Raw genomic sequence first — 17,500 nt, 5'->3', positions numbered from 1 at the left:
CCTTCTACTATTTCTCATTTACTCTTGGTGAAGAAGGGTAGATATCTTATACAAGAGGTTCCGTTAATTCGTTGTGCATGTTGAATATGATTCTCATTAATTCCAATCACCCTTTACATTCCAATCTTCCTATATTGTACTATCTTGTACGTAGTACTACTTTGCAACTGATTATAATGGTTTTGCCTTCTCCAACATAAAACTAAATATTACACAGTATTCTGCATTTTTTCCCAGCTTTGGCCAAATTATAGAATGATGTTTCTTATCTGATGGTTGAATCAGAGGAACTTCGAAGAGCAAACTTGTTGCAGATACTTTTTTGCTGCGCAAGTTGATATAAGCCTCGTGCCATAGATTATATATGACTGATCTATCTTAATGTTATTACCAACAATAAATTATGTTTTTTTTTTTTTTCTAAATGATTTGTTCCTTAGGCTACCTGTCATTTGTCAATTCCCATTTCGAACTGCAGTTACTCTGCTGCTTTTCCTGTTGAAGCATTTGGGATTGTTGCATTCTGCTTTTCCAACAAGATTGTAGCTTGACTGGCAATAATGTTAATAATGATAGTAACGAATACCATTACTTGAGGTCATCTCTTCTCCGTAAACATACTTTGTCTCTATGGATATTTTTTTCAGTCTCAAAAACCAATGTGATGAAAACTTTCCTTTCTAACATAGAGACGGTCTAACCGAATATAAGGACTTCCTAAAGAAGAGCCTTTTACGAACAACTACTCTATTTATAAATCAGAGAACGTATGTGTCGTATTTAAAATACAAATGAAAGAATTAGACTATGCAGTAGGATATTAAAGGTTTGTACAATTTCACGCACAATTTTTAAACCCTATGAGGTGCGTTTTCACTTAGTTTTCAGCCTCCATCCCGGACATAAAAAAGATACCCCTGAAATGTTTATGACTGATGACCAGACATTTATTGTCCCCTTTTCTCTGGTATTTGTGGTACAAGAGGTGAGGAGAAAAACAACTACTGGTCTAATGGTTTCTGAGAGATTTATAGTTCCCCCTGGCGTCCTTTGGTGTAACAAAAGTTACGGAAAAAAAGGAGCGTGAAAGGTATGTTTTCAAATGATTTTATGTTGAAGAAGGAGGAAATGATAAGAGAACTGGAAAGTTCTTCAGTACGGAAAAAGGTGAAAATGTATATGAGCCAGTGAAACTTTATAACATAACTGTATGTGAATAGCGGTAGGACTGCAAAACATTAAGTGTTAATATTTGGCAATAACCTATTAAAAATATATTGAATATATGAATTATATCTAATGCACCCGCCTTATTTACCCGAAAATCTGTGGTAAATATGACTTATACAATATCCAACATATTTTAGAGATTTAAGAACAAAGCCCTCAGAAGAATATTGGGTGTTAAATGCCAGGACAGGGTTAGAAATGAAACTGCCGGAGAGATTACCCGAGTGCCCTATATGGATGAGATTATGGTGGGCGGTAGTTGGAGAGGGTTTGGGTATGCTCTTCGCACTCACCAAGAAAGATTGGTTCACCAAACTTTCAATTGGGCTCCACAAGGCACAAGAAAAGTTGATAGATCCAGGCCTACATGGCTGAGGACTATGAAACGTGAAGTAGGAGCTGATGAATGTAGACGTATTGATTAAAAGGTCAATAGAGAGACGACTGGCGAAATGTAACCGAGGCCTTTTGCATCAATAAGTGTAGGAGGAGAGGATGATAATGATTATAATGAATTGGTCATCAATAGATATGTCCAGATGATACGAGCTTTGCTAACCATATGATTTCATTTTCGTAAATCTATGAAAATCGTATATATGCATATGGTGGTAACATTATGATTATTTTTGTGTTCAAAATAGAAACTAAACATCTCAAGAATTTTTCCACATCCACAACACTGACATACAGTATATGAAGACAGTTAAGAGCAAGAGAGACTGCTAAAATATCTATCGAAGTTCAAAAATATTTTCTTTTGGTTTATTATTTTTACAATATAACCCTCATAATCATCCTTTGATGATGTAACATTCGTTATTAAATGAACATTTTTTATTATATTAGGCGAAACACACCCGCGTGTGGTAGGAAATATGCTCATGAAACTTATTGCAAAAACAGTTTACCTACCTCCTACAAGGTTTTCTGTATAAAAGTGATTGTTTATCAATAGTCCTCGCACTACGACAATGATTAAGTGTGCGCAACGATCATCAGATTACTCCAGTTCAAGGCGTAAATACTTATACATCTTCATGTAAAGCATGTTGGCACTAATATGCCGAATGTTATAGACAATCATATTTCCGGAATATTGTAAAATGATAGATAGAAAATTCATGAAAATTCCTCATTTCAGTAGTCATTAAATTGTTTAAGGAGTTTAAAGGATTTGGTTTGCCATTCTTCTTAAGCAAGTAATATTTAGCCACTAACCTCCCCTCCCGACACCTACCCTAGAAATATAGCAGTATGAAATTTTGGTAATAAAAGACAACTAAAAGAAGCAACAACAATAAATTAAAAGATTTTCGTCCTGATAGACTTTGGTTTATCATATAATTACCAATGCTTTTTCTGTATCTTAACTGCAGGACACAAAATTTATTTTTATGATAAATGCAATATTCTATTTTTCGTGGTTGAACTATTATAGTATTCTTTTCCATGTCGTTATTTAAGAATCACAAAATTAACCCAAATTGTAATTTTAGTATTGATAATTATCAATACTATATGCTGTTCTTCATGGTAGGATCATTACAACATGCCGCAGGACCTCAATTTTAGTAAAGTATTTATTCACTAGTTCACTAATAGACATGTCGTATGCTTTCATACCCACTATTACATCAGGCAAGATCTATTAGTTAGATGAAATGTGAGGAAATAAAGAACAATACAAATAATCAGCAAGGATGAAAAGACGGGATTCCCAAAACCATTGGTTAACTATCCAGTCAATCACTCTCCATATCTCTACCTGGAGATGTTTTTTTTTATTAAATTTTTCTATTGAATTCACTTATATTATATCTGGTGGTTTATATTCATATAGATATCAGTATATGTTTATATGTTAAATAACTATTATTCAATATAAATAAAAATAATTTAATACCCCAAGAAGGAAAGATACAAAACATAAGACTCCCGATACAAAAGGAAGAGAGAATTCACTTGCAAAGAGACACTACGAAGAATCCCCTTCAAAAGGAAACATTTCTTGGAAGCGATTTCAAATCAGAAACGATAGAAAGGGAAAACGTAACGACGCCTTTGTGAAGACGGAAGAAAATAAATGATTTTTGCAACAAGAAATTAATAATATTAACACTAAAGTGAACATTTACGATATAGCAACCAACAAAGATAATCTAGATAATATTTCAAAGTTATTTCATTGCCTCTTAGAGATATTTTTCACCAATGAAAATCGTCACAAACTTGAAGGGAAAATGTTCACAGTTTACGATTGAAGCAAAAGCATCCTCTTTGTAGTTCAAAGACAACAATACAGATATATCGAAAATCTAAGGATAAATCATTGTAACCCACAATTACTAAATATATACTAACCTAAGAAAAATATCGGTTTTATTACAAGTTGCATGCTGTTCTACATTTAAGCAAAGCAAGTAATCATAGGTATTATAGTTATCATCTACTCAGAAAACTATAAACAATTCACATAGTGAGAGAGAGAGAGAGAGAGAGAGGAGAGAGAGAGAGAGAGAGAGAGAGAGAGAGAGAGAGAGAGAGAGAGAGAGGTAACTCTTATGAAGTCAGATCCAACTTGACTTATATTTTTTTTTGTGTGTATGTATAAGTCTACGAACTGCGTCAAAAAGTGATTCGGTTGCCATACTCATTAGAAATCAGAGCACAATAAAAGTTGTGAGGACCTTCAGCCCTTCAGCCAAAAATATCAGGTACAAGAAATAAGAAATTAGCATTGAAAGCAAACCTCTCTCATAATGAGCGATGCTGGATATCTGGGAATAAAGAGATTATTTTCCAGCGGTCTTGTTCAAAGACGAAGGCAATGAATCCAGTGGAAAGAGATTCCATTTCTTAATGTCATTCCAGCGACAGGAATTAAGAATCATCATTAGGGAAAGGAAATGTCATATGAGGTTCGGTCTCTATTACGCGGGAAAAAGAAATCATGATAAACTGAGACCCAATTAGACGGCAGTAGGAAAGCAGCAACTACCAAAGGGAATAAATAGCCTTAGAAAATTAAAACACTCAGCATATTACTTATATTCACCTGTTATTATATATGTATATATAAATATATATATATATATATATAATGTATATATATATATATATAATATATATATATATATATATATATATATATATGTATATATATATATATATATATATATATATATATATATATATATATATATATATATATATATATATACATATATATATATATATATATTTATATATATATATATATATATATATATATATATATATATACTGTATATTTATATATATATATATATATAAATATATATATATATATATATATATATATATATATATATATATATATATATATATATATATATATATATATATATATATATATATATATATATTTATATATTTATATATATATATATATATATATCTTAAGCATGATTCATTCAAACATATTCATATCAAATATCTACCTATGGCCATCGAAACATTTGAGTTTACCATTAGTACAGGAGAGTTAGCTGAAATAAAAGCTTAACCCGTGACAAATTGCAACAATCTACTTTTATTGCAAATGTTTTTGGTAAGTGTTTAATATAACATATTGAAAATATAGAAATTGAATATGCAAGCCTTTTCTGTTATACTATGTTTTTATAACAAGCGCATTTTCAGCATCATTTCACAATGGCGGCTGATTTGGAAGCAGTAAATGCATATATTATAATGATTATATGTATATAGAACTGCAATATTTATATATAAATAGAAAAGTAATTACTTTTACGTTTAAAAATTTTTTTCATTTATAGAATTTATCATATAGGTTGGAGTACATTACCCTTATCCCTAATTTTTTAATGTGCGTCCTAAAATTATCTGGGACATTTAGATTCAAATGTGGAATCTACTTCACGAGAGCTAATTATTCTAGGAAATATAGTCAACAAGTGTCTACAATTATATATTCAATAAGTTGAAAATAATATCTATGCACTAATTTTCTACGGTCATTTCAGTTATATGTTTAATCTAAAAGATATTTTCAAATTAAATACATATTGCAGACATAATACATTAAGGGCCATTTCCTATGAAGAGGCTCCATAGGGGATGTTTGAAAATGTATGCAAATATTACAAATCCCATTTACTAAGAATTAAACATTATCATAAATATTACATTAGGACGAACCGCTGTGGTGGAAATCAAGGGTTATCTCTGATAATGTAGATAAATTAAAGGATTTGAAGCCCATAGTCTGGAGATTAGGTGGTCTCCATGTACAGATGAGCTACTTGGACTGTATTTGTAATTTATGACAGATCCAAGTCTGAAAGAATACCTGAAATGTTATGTGTAAAAAATGCTGTAGGACATATTCTCAGGGGAGGTACTATCTCTTGTGCTCTCTGTGCCCATATATTAGTAACTGCAGTATCGAATCCATTATCACTTTCAAGTAAATTGTGTGAAGAAGATCTAGAGCAACTATTACAACTGTATGATGATCTTTTAAAGAAAAACAAAACAGTTGAAGAAGTTTGTTCTGACAATATGCTGAAGATACTTATGCAACATGCGGCTGAATCATGAGATTATTTAAATTCAAAGTACCCCCATGGTAAATATGTTACTCATATTTATTGAGCTTACAGAACAGGAAACTAGGAGCTCCATCTACGATCCCTGCCAGAGATGCTTCATTATTTTCCTATATCTGGTCATAACTAATATGCCAAATGTTTAAGATTATATATACAGGACATGCTAAATCTGGTAACAACCCTGATGTATACAGCAATTCAAAAGCAGGGCTTCATGTTGTAAGAAGTAACATTTATTGGGGAAGACTGTCCTTTGATTTAATCATTGAACAAGTTCTAATGAAGAGCATTAAAAGCCTTGGAGGTCTAACAAGAGTCGGAGGAATGACAGTATATCAGATGCTGACATGGCTCGTCTCAATGACAGTTTTTACTGACATCAATAATGCCATGCAAGAATTTACTGGAAAGCAGTTCACAGGGGGAACACCAGCATGTTATGTTTAAAGATTTTTTACAAGTGATAATAAAGACCTGAATGCACTCCTCAAGTTCTTAAATATGATGAATCCTTTCTATGAGAATTTATCTTTGTGTAACATTGTAACTGGAGTTACTAATAATGCCGATGTCAATGCTAATGATGCAATCACTGTAGGAAATAAAATTTTCGATGATATGATATTAGAATATCCAATGAATTACTCATTCAAAATGAAATTTTTTTTTATTACACTAAGCGAAAAAAAGTGCAGTGCAGTTAGATCAAGATACCATCTATATAGACCCACAATTAATGTTTCAGCGTATAGCGACAATTCCTGTAAATCTCAAAATATGGAACTTGAAAAATTCTAAAAATATGAACTCTCTAGTTTCCTAATATATATGTTTGACACAGTTGGCATATTGAAACAAGCAAACAAGTCAACCCTGTCATATCATCTGTGGAAACTGTATGATCCCATTGAATCAAAACTAGCTGATTAAGTTTATTACGTCTTGGACGAACGCTCACTCTTTCAGAGGATAGGAAGGAAACCTGGCCAAACCTACGACGAAATTTGCCAAATGTATATTAATCATGTTGTAAAGAATTATGGTGAAGTACCTAAAATTGTATTTGATGGGTACCCTAATGAACTAATAACAAAGGACATAATTCATATGAGACGTACAGTCTGCATAAGTGAACCTCTAATAAACTTTACAGGTCAAATGCAACTGAAATTGGAGGAGAAATTTTTGTCAAATAAACAGAAAAAGAAAACAGAAATTTATAAACCACCGGTCAGCCAAATTGAAAAAATTACTGTGAGATAAGTCATGCAAAAAGAGATGCTGATCTTTTAATAGTACAAAAAGCCATGGAATCAGCATCAAACACATGCACAGCAGTGATTGGTGACGACACTGATCTATTGGTTCTTCTGTGCTACTATGGTGATTTACATTCTAATGAACTATTCCTTCTTCCACAACCGGTCAGCAAATTAGGATGCAGGTTATCGAACATACACACTCTGGAGAAATATTTGGGTCCAGCATTATATGACAGTATTCTCTTTATACATGTCATCATAGGGTGGGATAAAATCTCAAGAATATTTGGACTTGAAATAGGTGTATCACTGAAATAGGCAAAGAGAAAACACTTCATTGAGCAAGCGGGAGAGTTTAAGAACATTAGAGCAACCCATAATGTTATTGCAACAGCAGGTGAACGATCGCTTGTGCCGGTTTATAATAGTTGTCTGTGAGATGATCTTGAGGAAGCTGAGATATTAAAGGCTAAACTCAAAAACAGCAACCAGTATGATATTTGTACAGCCCCAAACATTTTCACCCACATCAAATACAGCCAAATTCCATAGCTACAGGGTGTACTGCGAGTTGCATCAGTGGCTTGGGAATGATATTAATCTAACTATATGAGGAGAAAAAATAGAGGGTGGTGTGCTAAGTCTACTCATGATGGACAAGCCTCTACACCTCAGTCACTCCTAAAAATGATAAGGTGTAATTGTAAGTAGGACTGCAACACCTAACGATGTGCATGCCAAAAATATGATCTCTATGTTTCCAATGATAGTGGAGAATACCATTGCGCTGGCTGCATGAACGCGTGTGCTATTGAATTTCTGTATGATCCTGACAATGAATTTGAATAATACCATTAACCTTGAAAATATAGTGGTTATGCTATATAACACTGGGTTCTAGATAAATAATGTAGAATTAGATATAATAAACATTCCATATCAGTTCTTTACTTCTATACTTTATGTGTTAGTAATGCTAAATAAATATAGGTCGATTGTGCCACTTTACAGGATATTCTATTGTATGTGATTTTAATTGACAAATAAATGTTGAAATGTGTTGGGCACCTGTCCATTAATACCCTCATCAATATTTCAGGAGGTAGGGAAAATATAATACGGACTGTCATCCCGATTTTAAGTGAAGAATACTTGAGTTAATATCATCATTAAAGCCACTAGTCTGCCTGTTCTTAACATATAATCTACATGTCGATGCCCATTGGTATTATAAATATTGAAGTTTTGATATTACAAGGTAGGCGACCGATTGGGAATTTTAGGGGGAAATATGTTAAAAAACACATGATGTCAACTACTTAAAGTAAGGGATATTGGTATTACTAATCGTAATAGACAAACAAAAAATTGTTTTCTAATATTTTATATGAAAATTTTTGTAGTATATTTTGAAATATTATTAACATTACTATTGTTGTTGTCAATACTATTATTGATGCCTCAAGTTACCAATTGTTATACTTTCTAAAAATAAGGCAAATAGACTAAGGTTCATGTAACTTCAACTCCATTACCTTATATTATTAATATTCATAAAATTCTGATTTCTGTTACGGTTTGGAAAGAACTTCCCTCAAAAGAGACTTTAGCTTATACCTTATAACATCAGTTACATAGATTCCATCTTTGGTGGTAGAATGTAAACCAATTTAGTAGACACTAGTTTGTCCATCTATGGGCATATCGTTCTTTGGTTTTATCTATTCTCCATATATCATACAACACTAAAGTTGAGAAGATGGATATTGTGACTGTTGCTCATTTCTTTAAATCGCTTACCAAAATGGACTGCATGTAATGTTATTCTGATAGGAAGGCTAATATAATTTTCACATTTAAAAAAAGAACTAAATATATAAAAACGAGAGAGAGAGAGAGAGAGAGAGAGAGAGAGAGAGAGAGAGAGAGAGAGAGAGAGAGAGAGAGAGAGATCCAAGTAGTTATAGTAATCAAAGATTATCCTAAAAAACAGGGAAGATAGAATGTTATTTCACATAAGATGTCCTAAAAGCTTCTTGGTGTATTCGTCCTGAACTGAAAGCGAGTGAAATTAAAAAAAAAAGAAAAAAAAACGCTTAGAAAGGTTAATACGCCAAGTTGAACCCAGCGAAAGTTTATAAGGTGATCGTAATTTTGCAAGATCTTAATTATCAGATGATATCTAAGAAGAAGGTTCTGATTACAAAAGTAAGTAGATTGAAGAAATTATTATTTTTTTCTTTTTTCTTATGAAGGGCAAAATATAGGGCCTTTTGTGTGTGGTAGAGAGAGAGAGAGAGAGAGAGAGAGAGAGAGAGAGAGAGAGAGAGAGAGAGAGAGAGAGAGAGAGAGATCCTAGTAGTGATAGTAATCAAAGATTATCCTAAGGAAAACTCGGAAGATAGAATGTTATTTCTTCTGAAAAGAAGGATCTGATTACACAAGTGAGAATATTGAGGAAATTACTTATTTATTTATTTTCCTTCACCAGAATATAGAGCCTCTGTGTGAGAGAGAGAGAGAGAGAGAGAGAGAGAGAGAGAGAGAGAGAGAGAGAGAGAGAGAGAGAGAGAGAGAGAGAGAGTGTTCAGTAGTGTTCCGTGAATGGATATGAAATTGAGGACTAAATTGGCAGATTCTCTAATATTATCTTAATCGTTTGTGGCGGGCCAAGAGTAGTTTATTATAGACACATCAAGGATATATACACACTAGGTCCCAACAAGGAGGTCACAAAATAAAACATGATATTTCTTGTCCAACAGGTAACGATTCTGTTAACAGTTAACTATGAGAAATAGGCAGACATGTTGATGTAAGTTGCTGTCAGTACGAGTGGAGAGCAAAGATACAAAGGATGATATATTCAAAAACGAGAAATGTTGTTACTATGTACGATTGTGTGACACACGTGTGGTACATGGTTTCCCCCCCCCCCCCCTAAAAATGACCTACTGTCAATATCAAATAGGGCACCCTGATTTAGAGAGGCGAACTGTAGGTGGGTCAACTGGCAGGAGATAAGCAGATTTTAGATGATTAAAGAAGACCCAGTCTTCTTTCCCATGAATGGTTAGTTAGAATGCTTTCTGATTTGATCGGGTCAGAAGGAAAGGGTCCGTGTAAGGGGGCGTTAGCGGTGGCTTGCTAGTGTGGTTGTGTAGGAAGACGTGCATTGTAGAGTGCCAGTGTGTTGGTATGTGATAATTCGCTGTGGGCTTGTAAGTCTGGAAGCATGGAGTAAGTTTTCCCACGACGTGATGTACGCGCTGGATATTGTCGGAGGAGATTGCAGAAGGGAAAAAAAACTCTGGAGCGACGAACAACGGGTCACCATACACCATTTCCGCTGCCAAGGCATCCAGGGTGTCTTTAGGCGTGGTCCTTAGTTCCAGGAGGACCCAGGCAAGCTGAGTAAACCAGTTGAAGTCCTTGCAGCGTGATCTCAAAGCTGATTGAGGGTGAGAGGAAATCGTTCAACCATTCCCTAGGCAGCGGGGCTCTGGGCAGCTGTCTGATGTAGGGTGATGCCCAGGAGATTCTCTAATGATGTCCACAATTGAGAGGTGAAAGTGGTACCCCTGTCAAAAGTAATACGCTCAGGGATACCAAATCTTGCAATCCATCCTGAGAGTATGGCAGAAGTACATGAGGCGGACGTTGCAGTTTCCATGGGAAGGGCTTCAGGCCAACGAGTGGAGCTGTCGATGACGGCAAACAGGTAGCAATGTCCTTGTGATGTGGGTGGGGTGGCCTAAAACGTCGATGTGAAAGTGGGCAAAACAATGCTGAGGTTGAGGAAAGGTGCCCACTCCTGAATCCTTGTGTCGATGTACTTAGAAGTTTGGCAATAAGTATAGGCGAGGACCCAATCTTTAGCATCCTTAGTAATGCCGTGCCAAATCAACTTCATCTTCAGCAGCTATGCAGTAGAACGGCGCGGGGGATGTGAAAGGCCGTGAATGAAATCAAACACCTGTCAACGCATGGTAGCAGGAATCCATGGATGCGGTCTACCAGTACTGACATCACAAAGGAGGATGGTGTTGGAGTCGTCGAGGAGGACGTCTCCCCAACAGAGGGATGTGCAGGACGTCCTACATGCTTGGTATTCTGGATCCTGTTGCTGGGCTTCAGCCACGATGTTGTAAACTAATCCGAATTGAACGGCGGCCAACGTGTTTCTAGACAGGGCACTGGCAATGGGATTCATTTTCCTCGGAACATGTTGAAGGGTGCAATAGTATTCAGCCATGGCGGAGAGATGTCGGTGTTGATGGGTGGACCAGTTGTCCCTCTGTCAAGTGAAATTGTGCAGCAGAGGCATGTGGTCTATGCGAAAGACAAAGAGTGTACCTTCTAAGAAATGGCGGAAGTGACGGAAAGCCAAGTGCACCGCCAGCAATTCGTGAACAAAGGTAGAGTAACCTGATTCTGCCTTGGACAGGTTTCTGCTGAAGAAGGCCAATGGGTGGGGCAATTCATTGACCACCTGCTCGAGTACTGCATCAATAGCAACGTAGCTGGTATTGGTGGAGAGAAGGAGAGGGGCATGTGGGACAGGAAAAATGAGAGCAACAGGGGTTGATTGGGCATTCTTCGCGATGCAGAAGCCGCTTCTTGATGGGGGCCCCAGTTCAGGTCTTTTGGCTTGCCCTTCAGGGAGGTGTAAAGGGGAGCAATAGTGGCGGCAATGTCTGGCAGAGAACGATGATAATAGTTGATCATCCACAAGAAATCGTGCAGTGCTTTGACGGTAGAGGGAGTGGGGAAGTTCTGAATGGCTGCTACCTTCTCATGGAGGGGAGGGACTCCTTCAGGAGTGATGCGGTGCCCTATGAATGACACATTGTTGGCACCAAAGGTACACTTGTCGTACCAGCTTACAAGGCCTTTTTGTTGTAGGCTGTCGAGCACGATGCGCAGGTGACGGACGTGTTCATCTTTTGAGAACGAGAACACAAGTATGTCATCCACGTAACATTCACAGATGGAGAGGTCCCCTAAGCTACCACCCATGAGATGTTGAAAAGTGGCCCCAGCATTACGAAGGCCAAACAGGAGTAATTGAAGGTGTATGTACCAAAGGGAGGGGGGATGGCGATAATGGGGATGTCTTCTGGGTTCATAGACACCCAATAATACCCCCTCAGGAGGTCGAGCATGGGTAAAACCTTCGTTTGTGCAGGTACGGTGTCACGTCAGCGATGTTTGGGAGGGGGTAGTGATCCGGATCTGTTAGCATGTTCAGGCCCCCATAATACCCACATGGATGGAGGGAGCTGTCTTTCTTCAGAACAATGTGTAAAGGTGATAGCCATGGGCTTGAGGCCTTTTGGCAAGGGCCCATTTCTTCCATTTCAGCGAACGTCTGTTTGCGGGCTGCCAATCAATCCGGTGCCAGACGTCTGAATTTGGTGAAGACTTTGGGTCCCATCGTTTTGATAAGGTGATAAATACCGTGTTTGGCAGGAGCTGTAGGCGTATTGCGAAGTTCTGGACGGAAAACATCCGGGTATGACGTGAAAAGGTGGGCGTAGGCATCCGTGGGTGTGCTGATGTGGAGAGCGAGGTTGGAGGAGGCAGATTGAAGAGGTGTTGACAAGTATGAGTCTGCATTGACGAATCATCGGTGGGGAACATCGACCAGTTGGTGGAAATGAGAGAGGAAATCCGCATAGAGGATTGGCAAGAAACTTTGAAATTAAATATGCTGTTTGAAATAAGAGATTGTGAGATTCTCGTAACCGTACGTGGGTATCGCAGATTTGTTGGCAGCTTCCAGGTGGACGTAGGCAGACTTAGACAGACTCCGTCGTGTCCTGAAGAGCTCCTTTGGCAAAAGAATACCAGAAGCACCCATGTCTACCAAAAATAGCACACCAGTTCCCCCATCATTAAAAAAAAAAAGACTAGAAACACGGGAGGCAATCTGTACGAGCGATGGCCTACTTACACGTGTTTAGGCCACTGACAATCCTTGGAGCATTTTTTCGCGGCAGCCCCAAATCTGGAGTGGTAGTAGCCAAACTGCAGCCAAGGGGCAGCAGTAAGTGGCTGTAGAATTTAGCGTGGAAGGGCAGGTCATGATGATTGGGAGCTAGGAATGTTAGTAAGAATGACAAAAAAGATCTGACTGATTGCATTAACTATTGAGGAATCACACTTACGTCAATTGTCATGGAAATGTATAGTATGCTCATTAAAAAGATACTAGAGAGAAAGCTTCATGGAAAGCTGAAAGAAGAGCAAGTAGAATAAATAAAATGCAGAAGACATACTAGGGAGATTATAATTTTCATAATATGTTGTACATCAATGTGTAATATAGAAGAACATATTTGATGGTAATTGTGGACTAAGAAAAAGCCTCTCACAGTTTGCACCAGCCTTTTTTGGGAGAGTTGTGCATTATCATGGAGTTTCTCTTAAATATATAAATTTATAGAGGTCTGGTCATCACTATGATAAAAGCAAAGTTAATGCTAGCGGAGTCCTTTCGAATGAATTTAAGTTAACAGTAAAGTACTCCAAGGGAATGTGTTGTCACCTAGGTTGTTTATCCTTCTTGTTGATTTTGTAATCGAAAGACCACTAGGTGATGGTGGTGTACCAACTGTGTGTCACTCCAGGGTCACCATAGTGACGAGCCAAGAGTAGGTTATGACTCAGTTGCTTTCATCCTGCTTTTGAGTAACAACCTACTCTTGGCTCGTCACATTGGTGACCACAGAGTGACATACGGTTGGTAAAAAGCTCCCTCCCAGAGGTGGGCATAGGCATCCGTGGGTGCGCTGATGTGGAGAGCGAGGATGGATGGCGCGTATTGAAGAGGTGTCGACAAGTACGAATCTGCCTTGACCAATCGTCGGTGGGCGACATTGACCAGAAGGTGGAAATGCGAGAGGAAATTCGCACCGAGGATTGACAATGTGACATCAGCAAAGAGAAACTTCCAATTAAATTTACAGTTTCCAAACGATAATGTGTGGTTCTCGTAACCATAGGTGGGTATCGCAGATCCGTTGGCTGCTACCAGGCGGACGTCGGCAGATGTAGAAAGACTACGTCGTGTCCTGAAGAGTTCCGTTGGCAAAAGAGAACGACAAGCACCCGTGTCTATCAAAAATTGCACGCCAGTTCCTGCACCATGTAAAAAAAAAGATTAGGAATACAGTAGGCCACCGTCACAAGTGATATCCTACTTACATGTTTTTTGGCCACTGACAATCCTTGGCACAGACCACATGCCATGATCAGTATCGCTCGCCTGCAACCTTCCGCAGACGTCTCTCCTCGTGAGGTGAACCTACTTCGTGCCCTTTTGGTACGCTGCTTACCCAAACTTGTACACGCTGCCACACCCGATGTCGATAGTTTACCCTTAAAGAACTTGATGACCAAAGCCGACGCCCTTATGGACAACCACTTCACGACCTTCAAGACCTCCATCAACGCCTCCACTACTGATGAAGAAGAAACCTATTCAACGTCAACCGAAGCTGACGTGAATGCCGTAGGACACACGCCTGCCCCGTGACGAGCCCGAGCGACGACAATGCCACCATCACCCCCCACTCTTTCACGCCCCAACCAACCACTTCTTCAGCCAGTTACTGTCACCCATCGGCCACAGATTTGGTACTACCACTCCAGACTTGGGGTCCCGTCGTCTTGATATGGTGATAAATACCCAGCCTTCATATCAGAGGGCGGGGTGTTCGGGTCACTCCAATGTGACGAGCCAAGAGTAGGTTTTGACTCAAAACCGGGATGAAAGCAACTGAGTCACAACCTACTCTTGGCTCATCACATTGGTGACCTCACAGTGACACACGGCTGGTACATGCCCCCCCCCCCCCCCCCCGCCCTAAAAATTACATACTGTACAATTCTTTTCGACAGCCCCGATTCTGGAGTGGTAGTAGCAACACTGCGGCTGATGGGTGGCAGTAAGTGGCTGTAAGAGTCGTTGGTTGGTGCGTAAATGAGTGGTGGGTGATGGGTGGCTTTGTTGCTGCTCCGGCTCGTCACGGGATAGGCGTGTGTTGTACGTCATTCACGTCAGCTTCGGTTGACGTTGAATAGGTTTCATCTTCGTCAGAAGTGGAGGCATTGATAGAGGTCTTGAAGGTCATGAAGTGGCTGTCCATAAGGGCGTCGGGTTTGGTCATCAAGTCCTTCATGGGTAAACTATCGACATCAGGTATGGAAGCGCGTATAGGTTCGGGTAAACGGCATACCCGAAGGGCACTAACCAGGTTCACCACACAAGGAGAGCCGTCTGCGGCAGGTTGCCGGCAAGCAATATTGGTCATTTACCTGAGGGCGAGCGATGCCCTTTGGTCCCCCAATGGTTGTTGAGAGAGCTAAAAAAGCTTTGCTTTACAGGCGTCTGGCGACGGCGAGTACTGCTGCAGAAGGTATGTTTTGAGGACGTCATACGCTATTGGGGTGTTTCCTTGTTCACAAAGTCAGTCAGATATTTCCTGGAAAGTGTCCTCAGGTATCACTGCTAGAACATAATCTGCTTAGGTGGTTGAGCGAGTCACGCCCTTAATGCGGATCTGCAACTCTGTGCGCTGAAAGTTAGCAAACGCCTCTCTGCTGGCGAAAGGCGGAAGTTTCCATGGGGCGGCTCCAACATCCGTGGAGTCCACCATAGAAACAGTTAGAAGGGGTGAGTAGTGAAGAGCGAGGGGTCACTAATATGAAAAGCCAGGAGTAGGTTGTGACTCAAAGGCGAGATGAAAGCAACCGAGTGCTTTATTATAGACACAACGAGTATATATACACACTCGTTCCCTGCAAGAAGGTCACCAGGTACAACACGCTATTTCTTGTCCAACCGGCAACTGGCTCTGTTAACAGTTAACAATGAGAAATAGGCCGGTAGGTTTCTGTCTGCGAGGGGAGAGCGATGATACAAAGGATAATATATACAAAAAAGAGAAATGTCATTACTATGTACGATCTTGTGACACAGGGGTGGTACACCCTTCTCTCCATCATCCAACTCTTCGAGAGGTACTTATTTAATTCTAATGGCTGATGATAAGATTGTCCCTCATCACTCCTTACTGTGATGATATTCTTCTTTAATGATACGATCCAGTAAAGGATTATCATTTTGTTCCTCCACGGAATCACTTATATATCATTATCGTTTTTCCGGACGCCTTTAAAAAATACTGTGATGAAAATAGTAACTGGAAAAGACATTTATAAATATTTGACTATTTCCTTTCATAATTATCTTTGTCATTAGATCGTAATGACGCATGCTTGTTCCACGCTATACTACTGAAATTTATGTCTACAAAAGTTGGTCAGTGCTCCAACCACCTCGCTATAGAGTTATTGAGCCATTAATTGGACAGACAATACTACATTGGACCCTTCTCTTTGGTTATGGCTCATTTTCCATGTGCCTACGTATACACCGAAAGGCCTGGCCTATTCTTTACAAATTCCCCTCTGTCTTCATACACCTGACAACACAAATATTACCAAACACATCCTTTTCACTCAGGTAATTAACTACAACATTACTTTTGTTCAGTGGTTACTTTCCTCTTGGTAAGGATAGGAGACACCCTTTAGCTTTGGTGAGCAGCTCTACTAGGAGAAGGATACTCCAAAATCAAACCAATGTTCTCTAGTCCTGGGTTGTTAGATGGAGGCCATGCAAGTGAACCGAGCTCAGGAACAGATGTCTAGCAGCGAAGGAAAGAAGATGACCCTATGACCCGGCAGAAATTGAGGAGGCTGTAGCCTTTGTACCATGGTCTTCCAATATCTTGGGGTAGAGTTCTCTTACTTGGGGGTACACTCGGACACAGTACTTTATCTTACATCACTTACTTTTGTTTTGAAGTTTTTATTATTTCTATATTTATGAAATATTCTAATCTTATTACTGTTATTAAAATATTTTGTTTTAATTGTCCATTAACTCTCTTGTTGACTATTTTCTTATTTCCTTTCCTCCCTCGGCTATTTTCCTTATTGATGTCCTGGGCCTCATAGCATACTACTTTCCCAACAAGGATTATAAGCATTATCATTGTAACCATAATAATAATAATAATAATAATAGTATAATAATAATAATAATAATAATAATAATAATAATAATAATAATAATAATAATAATAATAATAATAATAATAATAAACACTTTACTATTGCTTCTTTGTCTCATAATTGTGTAACATTGTTGATTTATGAATAAAACCTGCCGGCTAAATTACTCAAATTTTCTTATAATTTCTCTCTATTTCTCATTGCTTTTAAAGGAGGGCTTACTCAAAATTCTGTGCACTTTCTACAGTGCTATTTCCTCATCCTCGTCGACGTCGTTCCACTGGCTATTTAAAAAAGAAAAAGAAA

This window comes from Palaemon carinicauda, chromosome 5 (genome assembly GCF_036898095.1).
Source record: "Palaemon carinicauda isolate YSFRI2023 chromosome 5, ASM3689809v2, whole genome shotgun sequence".
NCBI lineage: Eukaryota > Metazoa > Arthropoda > Malacostraca > Decapoda > Palaemonidae > Palaemon > Palaemon carinicauda.
Note: the sequence above shows the minus strand (reverse complement) of the source record.